The 22015-nt window shown below is 37.2% G+C and overlaps 1 protein-coding gene and 2 long non-coding RNA genes across 4 annotated transcripts in view; all 3 read right to left on the bottom strand.

The window, feature by feature from the left end:
* NDUFAF2 (NADH:ubiquinone oxidoreductase complex assembly factor 2) overlaps window positions 1-22015 on the bottom strand; it is a 186440-nt gene that overhangs the window by 157272 nt on the left and 7153 nt on the right. The gene's annotated exons all lie outside the window — the stretch shown is intronic.
* On the bottom strand, window positions 1113-5852 carry LOC146395572 (uncharacterized). The gene is made up of 2 exons (XR_014831393.1): window positions 4363-5852; window positions 1113-3867 (listed from the first exon to the last, which is right to left on the bottom strand). It is a non-coding gene; the product is annotated as an uncharacterized LOC146395572 (long non-coding RNA).
* Window positions 11912-15713, bottom strand: LOC146395571 (uncharacterized). Its single transcript, XR_014831395.1, has 2 exons — window positions 14432-15713; window positions 11912-13042 (listed from the first exon to the last, which is right to left on the bottom strand). It is a non-coding gene; the product is annotated as an uncharacterized LOC146395571 (long non-coding RNA).

Here is a 22015-nt window from a genome sequence, read left to right as displayed (position 1 = left end):
GACTAGGAATCATGAAGTTGCAGGTTCGATCCCTGGCCTTGCTTAGTGGGTTAAGGATCTGGCATTGCCTCAAGCTGTGGTGTAGGTGGAAGACACGGCTCGGATCTGGCGTTGCTATGGCTCTGGCACAGGCCAGCAGCTGTAGCTCCGATTAGACCCCTAGCCTGGGAACCTCCATATGCCATGGGTGCAGCCCTAGAAGGACAAAAGACTGGAAAAAAATAAAATAAAATAAAACAAATAATTACAAAAAAACCACAAACAGAATCATACATGTAAACTTTAATGTCTAGAATCTTTTATGTAGCATATTAATGTTCACAAGTCCACCCGAGTTGTAGCATTTATCAGTAATTCATTCCTTTTTATGGTTAATATTCACTGTGTTTTTCAATTTACCCGCTGCTGAACATTTGGGTTGTTTTCACCCTTTGGCTACTGTGAATAGTATTATTAATATTCGTGTACAAGAATTTAGGTACGTGCATCAGTTCTTTTGGATATATACCTAGGGGTAGAATTGCTAGATCATATGGTAATTCTATGTTTATCTTTCTGAGGAACCACCAAACTGTCCTTGAGCAGCTGCACCATTTTACATTTCCATAAGCCATGGATAAGGGTTCCAATTCTTCCCATCTTTGCCATCACTTTTTAAAATTTTTTTATCTTAGACATCCTTGTGGTTGTGAAGTGGTATCTTACTGTTGTTTTGATTTGCATTTCTCTAATGACTCATGATATTATGCATCCATTCATGTGCTTGTTGGTCATTTGCATATGTTCTTTAGAAAAATGTCTATTCAAATCCTTTGCCCATTTAAAAAATTGGTTATCAGTTTTTTGTTTTAAATACTAGACCCTTATCAGATATACGATTTGCAAATATTTCCTCCCCTTCTGTCATCTAAATTTCACTTTGTTAATAATGTCTTTTGATGAATAAAAATTTTTAATTTGGAAGTCCAACTTTTTGTTGTTCACTGTGTTTTCAGGGTCATACAGAAGAATCCACTGCCAAATCCATGGTCATGAATATTTACCTGGGTCTTCTTCTGGGAAGTTAATAGTATTAGTGCCTTCATGTAGCAGGTTGATTCATTTTGAGTTAATTTTTGTATGTGGTGTGAAGTGGAAGCCCAACTTCATTCTTTGGTATGTGGATATCTAATTGTCTCAGCACTATTTGTTGAAGAGACTATTCTTTCCCCCACTGAGTGGTCTTAGCATCCTTGTGGCAAATAACTGGCCATGGATAATGGGTTTATTTCTGATTCCCAGTTCTAGTCTATTGGTCTGCAGTTACTCATTTACACTATTTATTTCTCTATGTGCTCAAAGCTTAAATACAAAAGAGTTTGGATAAGAAACAATACTCCAAGATCTTCAGTTTGATCTAAAGTTTCCCACCAGACTGGTGACATGTTTCTCAATAGTACGCACATCTGTGACCTGGGTTATATCTTCAGTAGGGATGATACCCTGAGGGCTGGCATTGATTTTTAGCATCCTCTTCCAGGAGCTGACATGAAGAAAAATGGAGATTCCTTAGATTTTTGCAAATCAGTTTCAGGCACTCCTCATCTATAAATGTGTGTGGCATTGAGATAGCACTACCAACCTTCCTCTTTGTGTAGCTCATCATCACTGGGAGCAGAAAGGATGGTAAAAAAGGAAAGGTGTCAAAAATAAGGCACAAGCTTCTACTCTCAGGAGATCTGTATCACTTTTTAATAAGAGCTAAGAAACTTGGGCAAAGTGACCAGTTCACCACATAACTATAGGCATCTACAATGATTACTAGCAAACTCACAACCACAAATACTGTAAATATTTCACTGCAACTTGTGAGAACACTTGGGGTTTGCTACAAATGGCATGCATGTTCTCTTGATTTATTAATGCAGGAAACAGAACATGGAAATGGGCAAAGGAAGGAAGTAAAGGGGTAAAACACTCTTTTATGTTAGTTCCAAAAATATCTTTTTGAACTTACTTTTTAAGATTTCCTTAGTTTTAAAGAAGAGTCTTAGAAATTATTTTACAAAATGCAGGGGGAAAGTATAAGAAAACAAAAAGTATAAGAAATTACTTTTTCCTTTCTTTTTATTCTCACTAATATTCTAGTAGCTGAGAAACAAAACCTTCATCTACCAAATCCGCTATTGTCAACAATGAATGCTGCTGATGGATTTATTTACAGCTCACAGTACAGTGACATTAAAAGGTAGAAAGAGGGTCATAAATTTTAAAACTGTGGTATGATTATGAAAATAACCATCAATTTTACTTTTAAGGAGGGAGGTAGCCTCTTTGGTGCCAAAGATGCCATTAGAATTAGATGGTGCTTGAACTTTACTCACAAGATACCAGAAGTCTGCTTCTTTGCTCATATCAGCCAGAGAAGTAGAACACTTTAAGAGCAGCATCAGAATTAGTCATCTAGCTGGAAGCTGTCAGGCCTTGTATTAGGTATGAGGAGAATACTACTATGCAAAAGCTCTACCCCAGACTGTGCCAGGATCTAATAATCCCACTTCCTTTCGTGAGAAGCTCTCTGATTTATTAGGAATATCTTCTGAAAGTCTGTACATAAGAAAATCTTTTACCATCTGATAAATCATAAGGTAGGTGAGGAAGGTCATCTGAGAGGGAAATTTGACTTATTTCACCAACCTCTTATAGGTGGTAAATTCCTTAGCACATTCTTCTATCCACATCTCAACAGGGAAATATCAAGGCTAAAAACCAAGAGTCTAGAATAACCTGAACAGGGAATATCAAATCAAAGGGGTGGAGGAAAAAAGTGGGGCATGAATGGTGAAAGGGTTACTTTCTAAACTCACCAAGCTTGCTTATCAGATCAGGTACATCAGCCACTTGGAGCAGTGTTTCTCAAACTTTAATATGCATGTGAATCACCTGTGGATCTTATAAAAATTAATATTCTGATTTAGTAGGTCTGAGGTGGGGCCTAAGATTCTGCAAGTACATACAGAAGATCATTATTTGACAAAAAGAAATGTGATTTTCAGGGAGACACTACCAGGACTCTTCAACCACGAAGTCTATATTGACCATTCTACTTCCAAGTGTCCTCTCCGTTTTATGGTTCCTCATTCCTTCTATATCTAAAAAACTCTACCTCAAAAAGATAAGCCTCACACATAAGAGAGATGAAGATATCCTCTCAACTTAACCTTCTAAAAGAACTTCCAAAAAACTGGATTAAAGGATATTGCTATCCTTGATGATAAAGGCAATACAGACTAAAATAAGAATTAATGATAACTGTACTCCTCCAAAGGGGTTCTTGTATTTTAAAAGATTATCTAGACACAAAGGAGTTCCCATTGTAGCATAGCAGAAACAAATCCGACTAGGAACCATGAAGTTGTGGGTTTGTTCCCTGGCCTTGCTCAGTGGGTTAAGGATTTGGCGTTGCCACGAGCTGTGGTGTAGGTCACAGACATGGCTTGGATCTCAAGTTGCTGTGGCTGTGGCATAGGCTGGCAGCTGTAACTCCGATTCGACCTCTAGCCTGGGAACTTCCATATGCTGTAGGTGCAGCCCTAAAGAGCAAAAACAAGCAAAAAAAATTATCTGATCAACTACATTACTATCTAGTAGGGAGACTGCCATGTAGAAAATATTTTCAAGATCCTCTGCTCCTCATTCTTCTGGTAACATGCCATTATTTTCACTCAAGTTTAATTGTTCTGCTGGGGTTTTAAATACATGTAGCCTCAAAGCCTCCAATCTCACTTCCTCTACCATGGTAAGAGGTTTCATACTGCATATTATACTGAAAACAGGAGCGATACAATGCATTCAAATACTCAAAAAAAAAATTTTTTTTTGGAGTTCCTGTCATGGCTCAGCAGAAACAAATCTGACTAGCATCCATGAGGACGAAGGTTCGATCCCTGGCCTTGCTCAGTGGGTTAAGGATCCAGCATTGCCATGAGCTGGGGCGTTGGTTGTAGATGCAGCTCTGATCTGGTATTGCTGTGGCATACGCCTGCAGCTACAGCTCCAATTCAACTCCTAGCCTGGGAACCCCCATATGCCACGGGTGCTGCTTTAAGGGAGAAAAAAATAGAAAGGAAAAAAAATTTTTTTTTTTTATTTTTAGAGCTACATTAGCCTATGGAAGTTCCCAGGCTAAGAGTCAAATTGAACCTGCAGCTGAAGCTTTCGCCATAACCACAGCGACACTGGATTCAAGCCTCACTTACACCACAGCTTGCCATAACACTGGATCCTTAATCCACTGAGCAAGGCCAGGGATCAAATCTCTATCCTCAAAGAGACAATGTCAGGGTCCTTAACCTGCTGAGCCACAACAGGAACTCCCAATACTTGAAATTTTAAATCGTAGATCTCCAAATACAATGGGTCTCCTATGCTGAAAAATCTCAGCTTAACAATAAATTAAGGAAGGAATTTTACAGAGTTACATCATGGTAGCCAGAGAATGGTATCACCTGCTATGTAAGATACTATCAGAAGGAGAGAAAAATGGAATTTTTGTGGAGAGAAAGGGTGATTATAGAGATTAGAGTCACAGTATCTTTCACTTTGAAGGGAGCACATGACTCAAATCTCTATGACACGTTTGTAGCTTATTCATTAATAACCAAAGCCTTTGTTAAATCTGATTCCAACATTCATGCCTAGTCATAGAGTAAAATATGTTTTCAGCACATTGAGAGCAAAGAAAATTTTACAAGTCCATTATAGTTATTAAACAAAAACAAATTTTTTAAAGGTCATAACACTTCTATATTTCCAAAGTAGCAATAATTTTTTATTGCTAAAGCAATGTATTTGAAGTTTTCACATATCTTATTTAGCAGTTTTCAGAAAAGTATCATATAAGAACAATCCTTCAAAATAATATATTCTAGTACGAAAATAAGGTGATCATTAAATATTTTGTTCCTTCAATATCAGTTTCTTAAAGGACACAGTTAAATGTTAACGATTACAACTACCCTTATTAAAATTAAAGCCTTAGATTTATTGGTTTATTTATTCATTCATTCGAGTTTATAGTTGTCCCAAATGTTCCTAAATATGTTAGTCTCCCCATAATTTAAGCATTAGCTACAAATTTAACTCTACTGACCCTCATTTTCAAGACTCCTAGAGTTTAAAATTCTGACTATTTTCTATGCTTCAACCCTCCTCCATCAAAAGATACAGGTTGGTGCCACTTATTGGCTGAGAGTCATATTAAATATCTGCTTGCCAATAATTTAGAAGGATACTTGGCAAGTGGCCAGAAAATAAGCCTTCTCCAAGATGCTAATACTAGACATACACAGGCTGCTATTTTAAACATTTAAAAATGTTTGTTCTTGCACAAGCATATAATTAAAAAATATGAGGGAGTTCCCACTGTGGTGCAATGGCATCGGCGATGTCTCTGCAGTGCCAGGACACAGGTATGATCCCTGGTCCGGCTCAGTGCATTAAAGGATCCAGCACTGACGTAGATATGGAACAGGTCACAACTGTGGCTTGGATGTGATCCTTGGCCCAGGAACTCCATATGCTATGGGGCAGACAAAAAAGAAAAAGAAAAAAAGGACTGGGAGTTCCGGTTGTGGCTCAGTGCGTTAAGGACCCAACTAGTATCGATGAGGATGGGGATTCAATCCCTGGCCTCGTTCAGTAGGTTAAGAATCCTGTGTTGCCACAATCTGTTGCAGATGTGGCTAGGATCCTGCATTACCACTGCCATTGCTGTGGTATAGGCTGGCAGCTGCAGCTCTGATTCAACCCCTAGCTCTGGGAACTTCCATATACTGTAGGTGTGGCCCTTAAAAAAAAAAAAAAAAAAAAAAGAGGAGGAGCGAATCCAAGCATAATAAAGTTAAGAATGGAAAAGGAAATCTTAAAAAAATTTCATTTGCTAACTACTGTAAGACGGTGGTCATTAAAATCATACAAAAAAGGAAAAATAAAATTTTAATGGTTGTGAATAACTTTCCCTAATTCTTTTAAATTCTAATATCATAGCAACAGTTATCAAGACTTATTTTCCAGGAGTTCCCACTGTGGCACTGTGGAAATGAATTTGACTAGTAACCATGAGGTTGGGTTTGATCCCTGGCCTCGATCAGTGGATTAAGGATCTGGGCATTGGAATGAGCTGTGGTATAGGTTGCAGACAAGGCTCAGATTCTGTGTTGCTGTGGCTGTGACGCAGGTCAGCAGCTGTAGCTCTCATTTGATCCTAGCCTGAGAACCTCCATATGCCATGGGTACAGCCCTAAAAAGAAAAAAAAGATTTATTTTCCAGCTTATGAATCAAAAGTAAGTTATCCAAGGAGTTCCCACTGTGGGTCAGTGAGTTAAGAACCAGACATAGTGTCTGAGAGGATGCAAGTTTGATCCCTAGCCTCACTAAGTGGGTTAAGGATCTAGTATTGCTGCAAGCTGCAGGATAGGTCGAAGATGAGCCTCAGATCTGGTGTTACCATGGCTGTGGAATAGGCCAACAGCTCAGCCCCAATTCAGCTTCTAGCCCAGGAACTTCCATATGCCACAGGCGCAGCCTTAAAAAAAAAAAAAAAAAGAAAAAAGTAAGTTATCCAAGAGGGTTAAGGATCCAGCATTGTCACTGCGGCAATCAGATCACTGCTGTAGTACAGGTCTGATCCCTGACCTAGGAACTTCCACACGCCATGAGCATAGCCCAAAAAAAGTAAGTTAGACCCTTTAACCCACTGTGCCAAATACATCACAAAATTTAACTCCAGTGTTAGCAGCCTTTTCAGCATATCTAATTTGAACTAGATAAACTATTATATAGCTGACTAAAATCTTATACTGGTTTTGACCCATTTTCCTTTCTTATAGCTTAACCAACTGGTTTTACAGTTGTTTCCAATGTTTCAGTTATTTTCCCCATTTGGACAACCCGCCTAAATGAAAACATCTTAGTGAAGTCATACACAGTCATATAAATATTGCTCAACAGGGTCAGACAAACTTTTTTTTTTTTTTGTCTTCTTAGGGCTGCATCCACAACATATGGAAATTCCCAGGGTAGGGGTGGAATCAGAGCTGCAGCTGCCAGCCTCCACGACAGTCATAGCAACACCAAATCTGAACCTTGTCAGCCACCTACACCACAGCTCACAGCAATGCCAGATCCTTAACCCACCGAGCAAAGCCAGGGATGGAACCTGATTCTTCATGGACACTAGACAGGCTCGTTACCATTGAGCCACAATGGGAACTTTCAGACAGACTCTTTTAAAGAGTTTCAAAATAGACTGATTGGAAACTACACTTCAATCACTAAACCTTTGTATTGACGAACATATGCCACAGTTAAAATATAGTATTAGGCTACTATTGTTGTTATATGTTAATGCTTCCACACCTTCCTGTTTTCATAGTTTTGTGACTAAGTATAAAACTTGATGTAGTTCTGATAAATAGAAGACTATTTTCAAAAATAAAACAGCAAAAAGCTGTAAATGCATGTGGTACATGTGTGCATGCATGGGTGCATATGTGTGTGTGTAAAATAATAATGGCACTAAAGAACATGCAACTGGTATAAAAGAAGAGTAAAGTACTTATTGTGTGGTGCATACTAATAAAAAGTAGCATATTACACAACCACTTTAAAGATCATTTTTGTTAAATTATAATGAGAAAATAAAGCCTGGGTTCTTAGAAGCTTAGAGACAGTAATAATCTCCCTCAGAACACCATTGCCTCCTTACAAGAAACAATGAACAAAGAGATACAAGGTATAAAACTTAAACAAGAAGAGATGCAAACTACAATAACTGAAATACAAAATTCACTAGAAGCAGCTAACAGCAGAATACAGGAGGCAGAAGAACAAATAAACAAGGTGGAGGACAGATTAGTGGAAATTACGGATGTGAAACAGAAAAGAGAAAAAAGGATTGAAAACAAATGAAGAGAGTCTCTGGGACAATATTAAATGCACCAACATCTGTATTATGGGGGTGCCAGAAGGAGAAGAGAGAGAGAAGGGGACAGAAGAAATAGTCCAAGAGATAATGGCTGAAAACTTCCCTAACATAGGAAAGGAACCACTCACTCAAATCCAGGAAGCACAATGAGTACCATATAAAATAAACCCAAGGAGGAATACACTGAGACACATAGTAATCAAACTAACCAAAATTAAAGACAAAGAGAAAACCTTGAAAGCACCTAGGGAAAAGAAGTAACATAAAAGGGAACCTCAATAAGGTTACGGGCAGATGTTTCAGCAGAAACTCTGCAGGCCAGAAGGGAGTCCATGATATACTTCATGTGATGAAAGGAAAAAACCTCCAACCAAGATGACTCTACCCAGCAAGGCTCTCATTCAGATTTGAAGGAGAAATCAAAAGCTTCACAGATAAGCAAAAGCTAAGAGAATTCAGCAACATGAAACCAGCCTTACAACAAATACTAAAGGGACTTCTCTAAGCAGAAAAGAAAAGACAGCAACAGGAAACAAAGATTCACAAATGACAAGGCTCACCAGTAAAGGCATATATACAGTAAAGATACGAAATCATCCATGCACAATTATGCCACCAAAATCAGAAATCACAAGAAGAGGTGGGTACAAATGCAGGACACTGGAGATGAACTTGCAATTAAAAGAACAACAACTTAAAACAATCTCATATACATATAGACTCATATCAAAATTCAGAATAACTGCAAACCAAAAATCTACAATTGATACACAAACAAGGAATCTCTGGAGAAGAAATATATCTCAGTAAATAAGTGCCTAATCCACCATGAAGGGGGTCATTTGACATCATTCTTGGAATGCTGAAGTCTTCTTACATCTGATTCTGATTTCCTCTCCATAAAAGAATTTATGATAATTATAATTAAATAATGCAGCTGTACCATTAAATAATACAGTTCTACAATTGTATTATTAATAACTATTTCTCTCCATGGTACAATGTAAGGTCTATAATGTCTTCTTTATCATATCACCTAGAATGGTGTAATGCCTATATTGAAGAATCAATAAGATGTAACAAATTGTGAGGACATATTTATATAGTTACACTGTTTTTTAACCAATTTATGCATTTTATTTTACTTATTTTCAGAGGGTGTATTATTTTTGTTATTCTTACCAGTTAAGTTATTCTTTTTATTATGCTATATAAAATATTTAATGGTATATAAGGCTTTCTTCTTTATAAATTTTAGTTGCATAATATACACAATTTTAATATAATGCTAATTTTTAAAGAAAAATTGAAATGTAATAGATACTACTAAATAGTAAAGATGAAAGCCATGCAAAATGGGATAAAGTATAGAATAAATTTCCTATTTGTCTCAGCATATTCCACTTCTCCAGAGGGAGTCACTTAATCTGTTTCTTAAGATCCATGATATAATAATCTGTGTGAACGTAATTGTGTTTAAATATATGCATTTTATTCTGTAAAAAAAATTAAATTAAATTAAATTAAAAAGAACACAGTTGCCTCCTCTGTAAATGAATGAAAGCACCCATTCAAAAGGCTCTCCATTTACAGTTCATATTTGAGAGGGAATAACAGTGTCTTAAAGTTACACACATGTACATACACAAAGACAAACAAGGTTAAAAATTTAAACAACTTACAGGAGAAATTAGTACAACATTGTAAATCAACTATACTTTACTAAAAAAAACCAAAAAACAAACTTAAATCAGCAATATATTCATTGCCTGCTCAGGCTAAATGTAACCTATGTCTGCACTGCCTGGCCAAATTTGTAATTTTTGCTAATGCAATTATAACAATGAAAAAAAATTTAAACAACTTGAAAGATTTCTTCATCACTGTTCTTCAGGTTGGTCATGTATTTAATGATATAATAAAATCAGAGATAAATATTTTAACTCTAATTTTCTATCAGAGTAGCTTTTAGTATTAAACAGAGATAGAAAAGGAAAAAAATCCAGATGTTACTTAAATTAGAAGTACTTTTTAAAGTAAATTATGCCAGATTATTATTAGGTTGCTCTTTGGAAAACTACAAATGCAAAGTCAAAGCTCTCATGTGGAAAATTCAAAGGTCAAGCAAGTGAATTTAAGATTCAGAAGAGGAAAATACCTATGTTAAAGTCATGAAGGAAAATATACTTAACTATTAAAAAATAATAATAACAACAACAAAAAAGAAAAATATACAGTGCCTCTATTAATAGTGGATTTAGAGATGAGTTGTGCTATTGTACGAGTTAGCACTTGGTTCAGTGGTCAAAAGAAGCCTTGGGGGTAAGATTACTTCAGAAAATACCAAAAATACTTGTGAGGTGAATGTCTTCTAACGATGTGTTCCAAAAATTATTTATATTGTTATTCCATAATTCAGGTCATTAATTAAATATAATTACATGAGAAAGTCTGCTTAATAAAAGTACACTTCCTTCATCGACATAAATGTTACCATTGATTTGAAGTATTTTGCACGTGCTCTAGCTTTGATAAAAGCTGGTCATTTTAAAAAATATTAAAATATACATAAAATTTAAATATCTCACTGCTACCTTTAACAACATCTCAATGGCTCATAATTTTACTTTTTAGTTTCAATGACAATATATACTAATCTCCAATGTTTGAGGAAAAGCATTTTCATTTCTAAAAATGACTATATTTTATTATATTTATGTTGTATTTATGATTTTGATCATTAACTAAATTACTTGAAATATCTGATTGGAAACTACATCTTTTTTTTTTTTTTTTTTTTTTTTTTGGCTTTTTAGAGCCACACCCATGGCATATGGAGGTTCCCAAGCTCGGAGTCCACTTGGACTGTAGCCACCGGCCTACACCACAGCAACAGCAACTCGGGATCTGAGCCATGTCTGAGACCTACACCACAGCTCACAGCAACTCTGGATCCTTAACCCACTGAGTGAGTGAGGCCAGGGATCGAACCTGTGTCCTCACGGATGCTAGTCGGGTTCGTTAACCACTGAGCCACGACGGGCATTCCCAATTAGAAACCAGATCTTAATAGAAATATTAGATTAGAAACTTAAGTCATGAAAATGACATTCTTAAGCAATGAGCTATTAATTTAAACACACATTTCTAGTAAATACCCGATGATATTCAATATCAAAGAGATGAATGAAAGTGGCAGAAGGTTCTAATCTTATGGACCGCCCTTTTCTTCTCCTATTATACCATCTGTCTTTTGAGATGGCACAAAGGCATAAAACAATGTATCTGATTACTTTTAAAAAGAAGAAAAGCATTGCTAGGAACAGTCACTATATGTAGGTTCATTTCAAAAGCAGAAAGGGAGATCTCAGAAATAACGTACTAGAAAAAGGAAATCAAATTATAGAGGGAAAATAACAAGAAATCTTTTAAGGTTTAAAGTAAAACCATCTCAAGGGCTTTTATATTCTCAGAGGGACTACTTTTCTCTTTATTCTTCAGTTGCTTAAGAAAGAAAAGCAGCAAAAGCACTGCAAGAAAAGAAATAGATAACTGCAGTTTTATAGTCTAATCTTAAGTCTGGGGTTGTGATAACTCCAGCTTTGTTCTGTCTTCTCAAGACTACTCTGGCAATTTGGGGTTTCTTATGGTTCCACATAAATTTTAAAATTATTTGTTCCAGCTCTGTGAAAAATGTCATGGGCATTTTGATATAGATTGTGCTGACTCTGTAGATTGCTTTGGGTAGTCTGAATATTTTAACAATATTAATTCCTCCAATCCAAGCACACAGGGTATCTTTCCATTTCTTTGTATCTTCAATTTCCTTCATCAATGTTGCACAGTTTTTAGAGTGTGGGTCTTTCACCTCCTTTGTTACATTTATTCCTAGGTATTTTACTCTTTTTGATGTGATTTTAAATGGGCTATTTTCTTGCTTTCTCTTTTTGATAGTTTATTACTAGTATACAGAAAAGCAATGGATTTCTGTATATTAACGTTGTATCCTGCAACTTCACTGAATTAATTTACTGGTTCTAATAGTTTTTTAGTGGAGACTTTAGGGTTTTCTATGTGTATTATCCTGCCATCTGCAAATAGTGACAACTTTTCTTCACTTTCAATTAGGATGCTTTTTATTTTTCTTCTTCTCTGATTGCTGTGGCTACTAGCACTTCCAAAATTATGATAAACGGAGGTGGTGAGAGTAGGTATCCTTGTTTCATTCCTTAAAGGAAAGACTTTTAGCTTCTCACTGTTGAATATGATATAAGCTATGGGTTTGTTATAAATAGGCCTTTATTATGTTGAGACATGTCCCCTCTACACGCACTTTGATGACAGTTTTTATCATGAATGGATGTTGAATTTTGTCAAATGCTTTGCCTGCATCCATTGAGATGATCATGTGATTTTATCCTTCCTTTTGTTAATGCGGTAGACCACAGATTGATTTGCAAATAATGAATCATCCTTGTATCCCTGGGATAAATCCCTCTTGATCATGATGTATGACATTTTTTATATATTGTTGAATCCAGTTTGCTAATATTTTGTTGAGAATTTTTGTGTCTATATTCATCAGAAGTTTTCCTATAACTTTCTTTTTTTTGCAGTGTCTTTGCGTGGTTTGAGTATCAGGTTAATGATAGCCTTGAATGAATCTGGGAGGGCTCTTCAATTTCTTGGAACAGTTTGAGAAGGAGAGGTATTAGCTCTTTCTATATTTGGTAGAATTCCCCCATGAAACCATTGGATTCCAGACTTTTGTTTGCTGGGAGTTTTTTTTTTTTTTTTTTTTTCTTTTAACTACAACTTCAATTTCACTATTACTGATTGGTTTGTTTAGACTGTCTGCTTCTTCCTGATTCAGTACTGGAAGGTCGCACGTTTCAGGAATTTGTCCATTTCTTCCAGGTTGCCCCATCTGTTGTTATATAACTGGTATTCCACAAAGAATGCTGGTAATATTCAGTGTTCACTGAAAAATTCAGATAACAATTTTTTAGTGTTTCTGTGATACTGATTGTAATTTGTTTCATTTTTTATTTGGGTCCTCTCCCTTTTTTCCTTTCCTTGATAAGCCTGGCTAAAGATTTATCAATTTTGTTAACCTTTAAAAAAAAACAGGTCTTGGAGTTCCCATCGTGGCGCAGTGGTTAACGAATCCGACTAGGAACCATGAGGTTGCGGGTTCGGTCCCTGCCCTTGCTCAGTGGGTTAACGATCCCACATTGCCGTGAGCTGTGGTGCCGGTTGCAGACGCGGCTCGGATCCCGCGTTGCTGTGGCTCTGGCGTAGGCCAGTGGCTATAGCTCCGATTCGACCCCTAGCCTGGGAACCTCCATATGCCGCGGGAGCGGCCCAAAGAAACAGCAAAAAGATAAAAAACAAACAAAAAAACCAAACAGGTCTTGGTTTAACTGATTTTTTTCTATGGGTTTTTTGGTCTCTATTTTATGTATTTCCTATTTTTTCCTTCCTTCTGTTCACTTTAGGTTTTATTAATTCTTTTTGTAATTACTTTAAATAATAGTTTCAGTAGTTTTAGATTTTAATTGTTTTTTTTTTTTTTTTTTTTTTTTTTTTTTTTTTTTTTTTTTTTGTCTTTTTGCCGTTTCTTGGGCCGCTCCCACGGCATATGGAGGTTCCCAGTCTAGGGGTCGAATCGGAGCTGTAGCTGCCAGCCTACGCCAGAGCCACAGCAATGGGAATCTGAGCCATGTCTGCAACCTACACCACAGCTCACGGCAATGCCGGATCGTTAACCCACTGAGTAAGGGCAGCAATCGAACCCGCAACCTCCTGGTTCCTAGTCGGATTCGTTAACCACTGCGCCACCACGGGAACTCTAGATTTTAATTGTTTCTTGAGAAAGGCCTATATCACTATAAACTGCTCTCTTAGAACTACTTTTGATACAACCTATAAATTTTGGAAAATTGTTTCCATTTTTATTTCAACATATTTTCTGATTTCCTCTTTGATTTCTTCATTGAATTATTAGTTTTTAAAAAGCAAGTTCCCCATGTGTTTATACTTTTCCCATTTTTCTTCCTACAAATGATTTCTAGGTGCATGTCATTGTGTCAGAAAAAAAGGCCTGATATAATTTCCATCCTCTTAAATGTGTTGAGGGTTATTCTGCGATCTAGCTTGTGACTTATCTGGAGAACATTTCATGTACTTGAAAAGAATATGTATTCTGCTGTTTGGGGATGGAATGTCCTGTTGATATTGATTAAGTCCAACTGGTCTAATGTGTCATTTAAGATCATTTTTCTTACTGATTTTCTCTCTGGATGATCCGCCCATTAATGTAAATGGGGTGCTAAAAGAACCTACCACTATGTCAGTCAATTTCTTGCTCTTTGTAAATATTTGTTTATATATTTAGGTGTTCCTATGCTTAGAGCATATATGTTAATGAGTGTTATATCCTCTCCTTGTATTATTCCCTTTACCTTATATAATGCCCTTGTCTTTTGCTATAAACTTCATTTTAATGTCTATTTTGTCTGTTACAAGTATTGCTCACTTTTTGCTCCTGTTTCAATGCAGTATCTTTTTCCAACCCCTCTGTCAGTGTGTTATGTCTGAAGTTGGCCTCCTATAAGCAGCATATAGACGGCTCTTTTCTTTTTATCCAATCAGCCACCCTATGTCTTTTGAATGGAGCATTTAGTCCATTGAGGTTTGTTTTGGGTTTTTTGGGCCACACTCATGTGGAAGTTCCCACACCAGGGATCAAATCTGAGCAGCCTATGCCACAGCTGGGGCAACGCCAGATCCTAAACCCACTGGGCCAGGCCAGGGATTGAACTTGCACCACTTCAGAGACAATGCTGGATCCTTCCCCACAGTGGGAACTTCAGTCCATTGACATTTAAAGTTATTATTGATAGCTATGTACTTATTGCCATTTTGTTACTTGTTTTCTGGTTGTTTTTGTAGTTCTCTATTCTTTCCTTCTTTTGGTTTCTTCTACTTGTGGCTTGATGATTTTCTTTAACAGAATGTTTGTGTTACTTTCTCTCTAGTTTTGCATATCTATTGCAGGTTTTTGATTTGTGGTTACCATGGGGTTGATATACCTTGACCTCTAACTATATCTATTTGTTTTAATTTAAGTTCAAACACATTCTAAAAGATCTACATTTTTACTCCCCTCCCTACATTTTGTATTTTTGATGTCATATTTTACACCTTCATGTTTCCCTTTACTGATTAGTCTAGTTATAATTGATTTAACAATTTTTTAATTTTTATACTAGCTTACTTATGTTGTTGATCCTCAGCCTCCACTATATATTTTCCTTTACTAGCGGGATTTTCCCTTTTCTATACATACTTCTTTTCCACTTAGAGAAGACCCTTTGATGAACTCTTAATTTTTGCTTGTCTGAGAAGTTATCTTTCCTTCAATTCTAAATGATAATATTGATAGGCAGAGTATCCTAGGTTCCAATTTTTTTTCCCTTTCACCACTTTGAATATATCACCTCACTCTCTTCAGGCCTGAAAAATTTGTGCCGAAAAATCAGCTGAGAGCCTTATGGTGATTCCCTTCATATAATCCTTTGTTTTTCTCTTGTTGCTATTAGAATTATCTCTTTAACTGTTGTCATTTTAATTAAGAGATGTCTTGGTGTGGGTCTGTTTGGATTTATCTTGTTTGGAACCCTCTGTGATTCCTATACCTGGATATCTTTTTTCTTCTTCAGACTGTGAGAAATTTTCAGCCATAATTTCAGCAAATATATTTTCTCACCCCCTTCTCTGACTCTTCTCCTTCTGGGACTTTAATGCAACTGTTGGTATGCCTGATATTGTTTCAGAGTTCCTTAAGTTGTTCTCATTTTAAAAAAATTGTCTTTCTTTTTGCTGTTCTGATCGGGCAATTTCCATTACTCTATCTTCAGGATCACTTACTCATTTTTTTGTTATCACCTAGTCTGCTGTCAAATCTGTCTAGTGTATTTTTCATTTCAGTTACTGTATTCTTCTGTTCCAACTGCGTCTTTTTTATATTGTCTAGTTCCTTATTACAATTCTCACTGTGTTTATTCTTTTCCATAATTCATACTAATGTTTTGAACTCTTTAACTGGCAAATCATTCATTTCCGTTTCATTAGCTACTTTTTTGGGGTTCTCTCATGCTCTCTCAATTCAAACAAATTTTTCTGCCTTCTTATTCTCCTTAACTTTCTCTGTCTCTATGAAATTAGGTGGAAAAGATACTTATTGTAGTCTTGAAGTGATGTCCTTGTATGGGAGCATCCCTACCCAGGTTGCATATGCCCAGTGGCTTTGGCAGGAGAACTAGGTCTGAAGTGAATACAAATCATGTCTCTCCCCAGGTTAGGCTGGCAGCTATCACCTTGATAGGAGGTGATGCTGGAGACAGAGGGGCAAGAGAGCCAGGTGAGAGTCAGGGCTTCTCCTGTGATCAGTGTCCAATACTACCCTATGGGGGTAGGGGACATGAATCCCAAGCTGCTGGAGCAGAAGCTCTGAAGGTTAGGTTTGAGCTCACTACATTCCCTTTAAGTGTATGTTCTCCCCCCCTTCTCCAGTACCAACACCCTCACCCCAGAAGCAAGCAGTGTTAGAGCAAGAGGGACTGGTGTGGGTAATAAGTGTGGGTCTGGGCATGGGATATATTGGCCCCAGCTGCAGTCATCAACCCAGAGAGCTTCTGATGGACTCCTTGTGTAAGCATCAGTAATGGCTGACCCCGCCCTGCTCAGACACCACTCCAAGTCTGAAACACCTTTGCACCTCATAGCCAAGCTCTCCCCTCAGCTGCTGCAGCCCTCACCCCAATATGGAGCTGTTTTATCATGGAACAAGCAGGGCTGGAACAAGTGCCAAGGCAGTCATGAGAAACTGCCCTGTGACCCATGCAATGTCAGTAAGTTCTGTTTTAGGAGTAAGCAAGCATATGCACACTCCTCACAAGCAGAGTGCAGGCTGTTATCCCACTGGCCCTCCAACCAGACAAGGGGACTCAGCTTCCCAGTGTCAAACTCCAAGGCTGGGGCACTCAAAATATGGCTCAAACTGCTCGCACCCATAGAGGATTCTCCTCTTCTGAGTCCCCTCCCAGGGACACAGGTCCTAATCTGATCACCTCTCTTCCCTTCCTACCAGATGCTGTGTGGATCTTTCTTACAGTCTTGGTTGTATGGGAGTTTTTCTGCCACTCTCCAAATAGTTTTCAATGAAAATTGTTCCATACAGAGATGTATTTTTGATGTGTTCATGGAAGGAGGTGAGTTTTCTATTCTCCTACTCTGCCATCTTGATCTCCTATTTCAATTTTTTTTTTTTTTTCTTTTTCAGCCACACCTGCAGCATAGGGAAGTTCCGGGCCAGGGGTCAACCTGAGCTGCAGCTGCAACCTATGCCACAGCTGGGGCAATGCTGGATCCTTAACCCACTGCACCAGGCTGGAGACCAAATCCATGCTAGAGATGGAAACCTCACTGCCTCAGAGACAACACCAGGTCCTTAACCTGATGCACCAGTGGGAACTCCTCAATTTTGTAATTCTTATAGAATAACTAAAATTTAAAAAGTCTCCAAATAGCAGGAGAAACAAATTGTTAAACTGAGTAGTACTTTGGAAAGTGTGAGGGTTAAGCAGAAAAGTAACAGTTTCAAGTGCTTTACCTTGACACTGAAAAACTTGGGTCTGTGATGAACACAAATGGAGCTCACCACTAAATGACCTTGACAAATCAACACTAGATATATTTTTTTTCATTTGTTGTAATTCTTACATGAATACAATGAATCACAACAAGTGCTAGGAATAGTGTCTAATTCACAGGACTTAATAATACTAATTATAGTTATTGCCGTTACTGACATTACTACTCTTAATATAAAGCAGTCTTAAAATCCTCAAAAGAGAAGAGTTTTTTCTCTTAACATGAAATATTTTCAGCCTCATTTAGATATAACATAGCTTAGTCACTCATTTATTATTAATTTCCAGTTCTGATCAAAACTGGCAGGGAAAGGCAGAATTGAAGATTAAGGTTCCTTAAATTCTTTTTAAAGCCAGTATAAAGAATTGCCTATATTACTGTGAATAATTTCATCCTGCTGTTTCTCTCTTGCACGAAGTATGATAGAGATGTGGTTCTACAGATATGAGATAGGAATGCAATCAAGGACTACGGGGGGGGGGGGGGGGAATGTTGCTATTTTCCCTTTACCAAAATACAGCTAAGTGTTTCAGTTCATGCATGCATACACACATAAACTAAGGGATTTCAATAAGCAACTGAAATAATCTCAGAGGAGAACACAATTAAAAAATGAAATTTCAGGATTTCTCATCGTGGCGCAGCAGAAATGAATCTGACTAGGAACCATGAGGTTGAGGGTTCAATATCTGGCCTCACTCAGTGTTTTAAGGATCCAGCGTTACCGTGAGCTGTGGTGTAGATTAAAGACGTGGATCGGATCTGGTGTTGCTGTGGCTGTGGCATAGGCCAGCAGCAACAGCTCTGATTAGACTCCTACCCTGGGAACCTCCATATGCCGCTAGTTCGGCCATAAAGGGACAAAAGACAAAAAAAAAAAAAAAGAAATGAAATTTTGCAATGAAGATAAGAAAATGAAAATTCCAACATTGAGACCACACTGAGATAACCTATATTAAAAATTAATAATTTTTATTATTTAAATTCAAAAAAGGATTTTAAAGTAAGTCCAACTATTTTTAGGTATCCCTAAACAGAAGGCAGGTTTTAATTAAAATCATAAAACATTTTAGGATATTCCAGAAATTTAATGAGTCTGGTTATTATTATATTATCTCTGACAACTCAAGATAAAATATTACTTACTGTTGTAAAATTTATATGTATGATTTCTTTAAAACTTTGGTCAATTTTTCAAAACAATTGTCACTTACATCACTGTACATTACTGACTAGGAATAATCCATAGTGTCATTTTGAAACCCTTGTCTTAAGATTAGCATTTCATAAAGCAGTTGTGCAGGGTTTATTTTGAAGAAAAAATGTAAATCCAATTATTTTAGAGAAAAGATTCCTTCCTCAAATCAGCTCAAAGGAAAATATTTTATAAACTGAAAGATTATATATTTAAGACAATGCTGCCACCTGCTGAAAAACATGAAATGTCTTTGTTATTTCACAAACTATTATATCACATTCAAAAGAACTGTATCATGATCTTCCAATTACCTACTACTTAATAATTCTGACCATTTGGTTTGTCTGACTTTCAATAACTACATCTTAATTGAATACCAATTAATTATAGTTTTTAGGATTTTTAAATACTAAATACAAATAAGTTGAGGTGACATCATCAAAAACAATGCAGCTCTGTTGCAGGTTTTAAATTATCAGATGACGATATATTTGTCCTAGAAGCAAAAAAAATATAACTGGGTACATTTTTTTCCTTTTTAGTGCCACACCCACACCATAAGGTAGTTCCCAGGTTAGGGGTCGAATCAGAGCTGCAGCTGCCAGCCTATGCCACAGCCACACCAAAACCATATTCCAGCTGGGACTTCGACCTACACCACAGTTCATGGCAAAGCCAGATCCTTAACCCACTGAGTGGTGCCAGTGATCGAATCCGAATCCTCATGGATACTAGTTGGGTTTGTTACCACTGAGCCACAACGGGAACTCCCACGACTGGGTATCTTAACAGAAGTTTGATGCTAGCAACGAAGTTAAGTTCAAACTAGAAACACACTAAAAAAGTTATAGAAAAGACGACTTTTTTTGGCTTCTCTGCGCATATGTAGTTCCCAGGCCAAGGAACAGATCTGAGCCACAGTTGCGACCCAAGACACAAATGCCAGATCCTTAAATTAACACACTATGCAGGTCTCGGGATGGAACCTGCATCCCAGTTCTCCCAAGACGCCACTGATGCCCTTGTGCCATAGCAGGAACTCCAAGATACTCTTATTTCAGTCCCTGAAGAATAATTTGGTCCATTTATCAGAATAAAGAGAAAAATATATCTTAATCACATGCTTTAAGATTTTGTACATCTAGCTCATCATTTACTATGGTTTTTTAAAATCTTACTTTGTTTTTATACTTCTGGCTCTGTAAGTATCTCAATTCATTAAAAAGCTGTCTTTTGAGCACCTACTCTGTACGCAGGCAAACAAACATGAAATTCATTTATGTATTCAAAATGAGACAAACAGCTCATGTTTAAGATAAGGATAATAATCCCTAGTTATAAAGTTGTTGTAATGACATGAAATAATTAGGGTTAACACTTGATGAATGATAGCTATCATTAATGGAAATATTACAAAAAAGACTAGAGGCTATGGTAAGTTGGAAACAAACAGAGGAAAAAATGTGTTCCTAATTTGTGTTACAAATTAAATATGTAAACTTCAGTTTAAAACAGCCATAGATTCATGTTTATCTCATTTATCTCCCCAAGTCCTATTGAATTTATTAAAGAACAGAGGATGTAGCTACACTGGAAAACTGATAAAGGAAATCATCAAAAGGTGAGAAACTGTGACCAATAGATCTGAAATACATAAAACAGTTTTGTTTTGCATAAAGCAGTGCTGAACAAATATTTGTTCACAAGAGAAAATGAATGAATGGTAGGAGATGAGGTGGAAGGCAAACTCAACAATGCTGACTGATCTGTAAATCAGCACATACATAACAGGCCATCCTAGAAATAATTCCTATGGATTTTCCCAAAAAGAAGTACTGAGAAAACTCCAAGCTTAGAGCAGCAGGTCTGAGAGCAAGGGGGAAATGAGTCAAGTCAAAGGAATTTGGAAATGCCACCAGTGCTCCTAACAGGGAGGCCTACTTATTAGTGACATGAACAGCTTGTAAAATGTCACAAAGTAAGATTTTTTTTTTTTTAAGGCACCAAACAACAGCAGGTACTAAGCATCCCAATGAGCTCCTAGCCTATTTCTCAAAGGCAACTACAACTCTGACCTGATACTGACATTCTTAAGATTCCCATGGGGCTGAAAGCAAAGGCATCCTGAGCACTGTGTGTACACTCTCCCAGAGAAATTCTATCAGAGTCCTACAGGAAGCCACAGGCCTGTAGCACTCACTGAGGTCTCAGCACAGTCAGTGAGAAGTAAAATGAGGGCTATGCTGCAAAAGACATCTAAAAAGGTAGTCAGGAATAAGAAGACATGAACAACAAAGCATAGAAAATAAGATGACTCAAGTAAGACAAAATACGACACTTCTTACAACAAACATAAGTGGGTTAAATGCTTTTTTTTAAGTAACTTTTTGTCAACACCCACTCCCAGAAAAGCAGGGGTGTGTGTGTGTGTATGAGAGAGAGAAAAAATTAACATAAAGAGGAAACCTATTAGTGATAATAATGTAAAGACTTTGGAGCTCAATTTATATCAGCTGCAAAAATAAATAAATGAACTAATCAATAAATAAGAGCATTATATAGGACAAACTGTGAAATGTGAAGGACAGAATATCTGATATTAAGGAATTGCTGATTCTTTTTTTTTTTTTTTTCTTCTTCTTCTTTTTGTCTTTGCTAGGGCCACACCCAAGGCAAATGGAGGTTCCCAGGCTTGGGGTCAAATCAGAGCTGTAGCCGCCGGCCTATGCCAGAGCCATGGCAATGCGGAATCTGAGCCACATTTGTGACCTACACCACAGCTCACAGCAACGCCAGATCCTTAACTCACTGAGTGAGGCCAGGGATTGAACCTGTGTCCTCATGGTTCCTAGTCAGATTTGTTTCTGCTGCTCCATGACAGGAACTCCAAAATTGCTGTTTCTTAAATGTGATAGTATTATTGGACGTTTATAAACAGGAGTCTCAGAGTTCCCGTCGTGGCTCAGTGGTTAAACCAGTATCCATGAGGATGCAGGTTCAATCCCTGGCCTCACTCGGTGTGCTAGGAATCCGGGGCTGGCAAGAGCTGTAATGTAAGTTACAGACAGGGCTCGGATCCTGTGTGGCTGTGGCTGTGGCTGTGGCTGCGGCATAGGCTGGCAGCTGTAGCTCT

This window comes from Sus scrofa, chromosome 16, assembly GCF_054392235.1.
Source record: "Sus scrofa isolate SSC_HxYL_T2T_F1_AM1 chromosome 16, Sscrofa_HxYL_maternal_Yorkshire_Landrace_v2.0, whole genome shotgun sequence".
Lineage (NCBI taxonomy): Eukaryota > Metazoa > Chordata > Mammalia > Artiodactyla > Suidae > Sus > Sus scrofa.
Note: the sequence above shows the minus strand (reverse complement) of the source record. Positions and strands in the feature narration are given on the sequence as shown.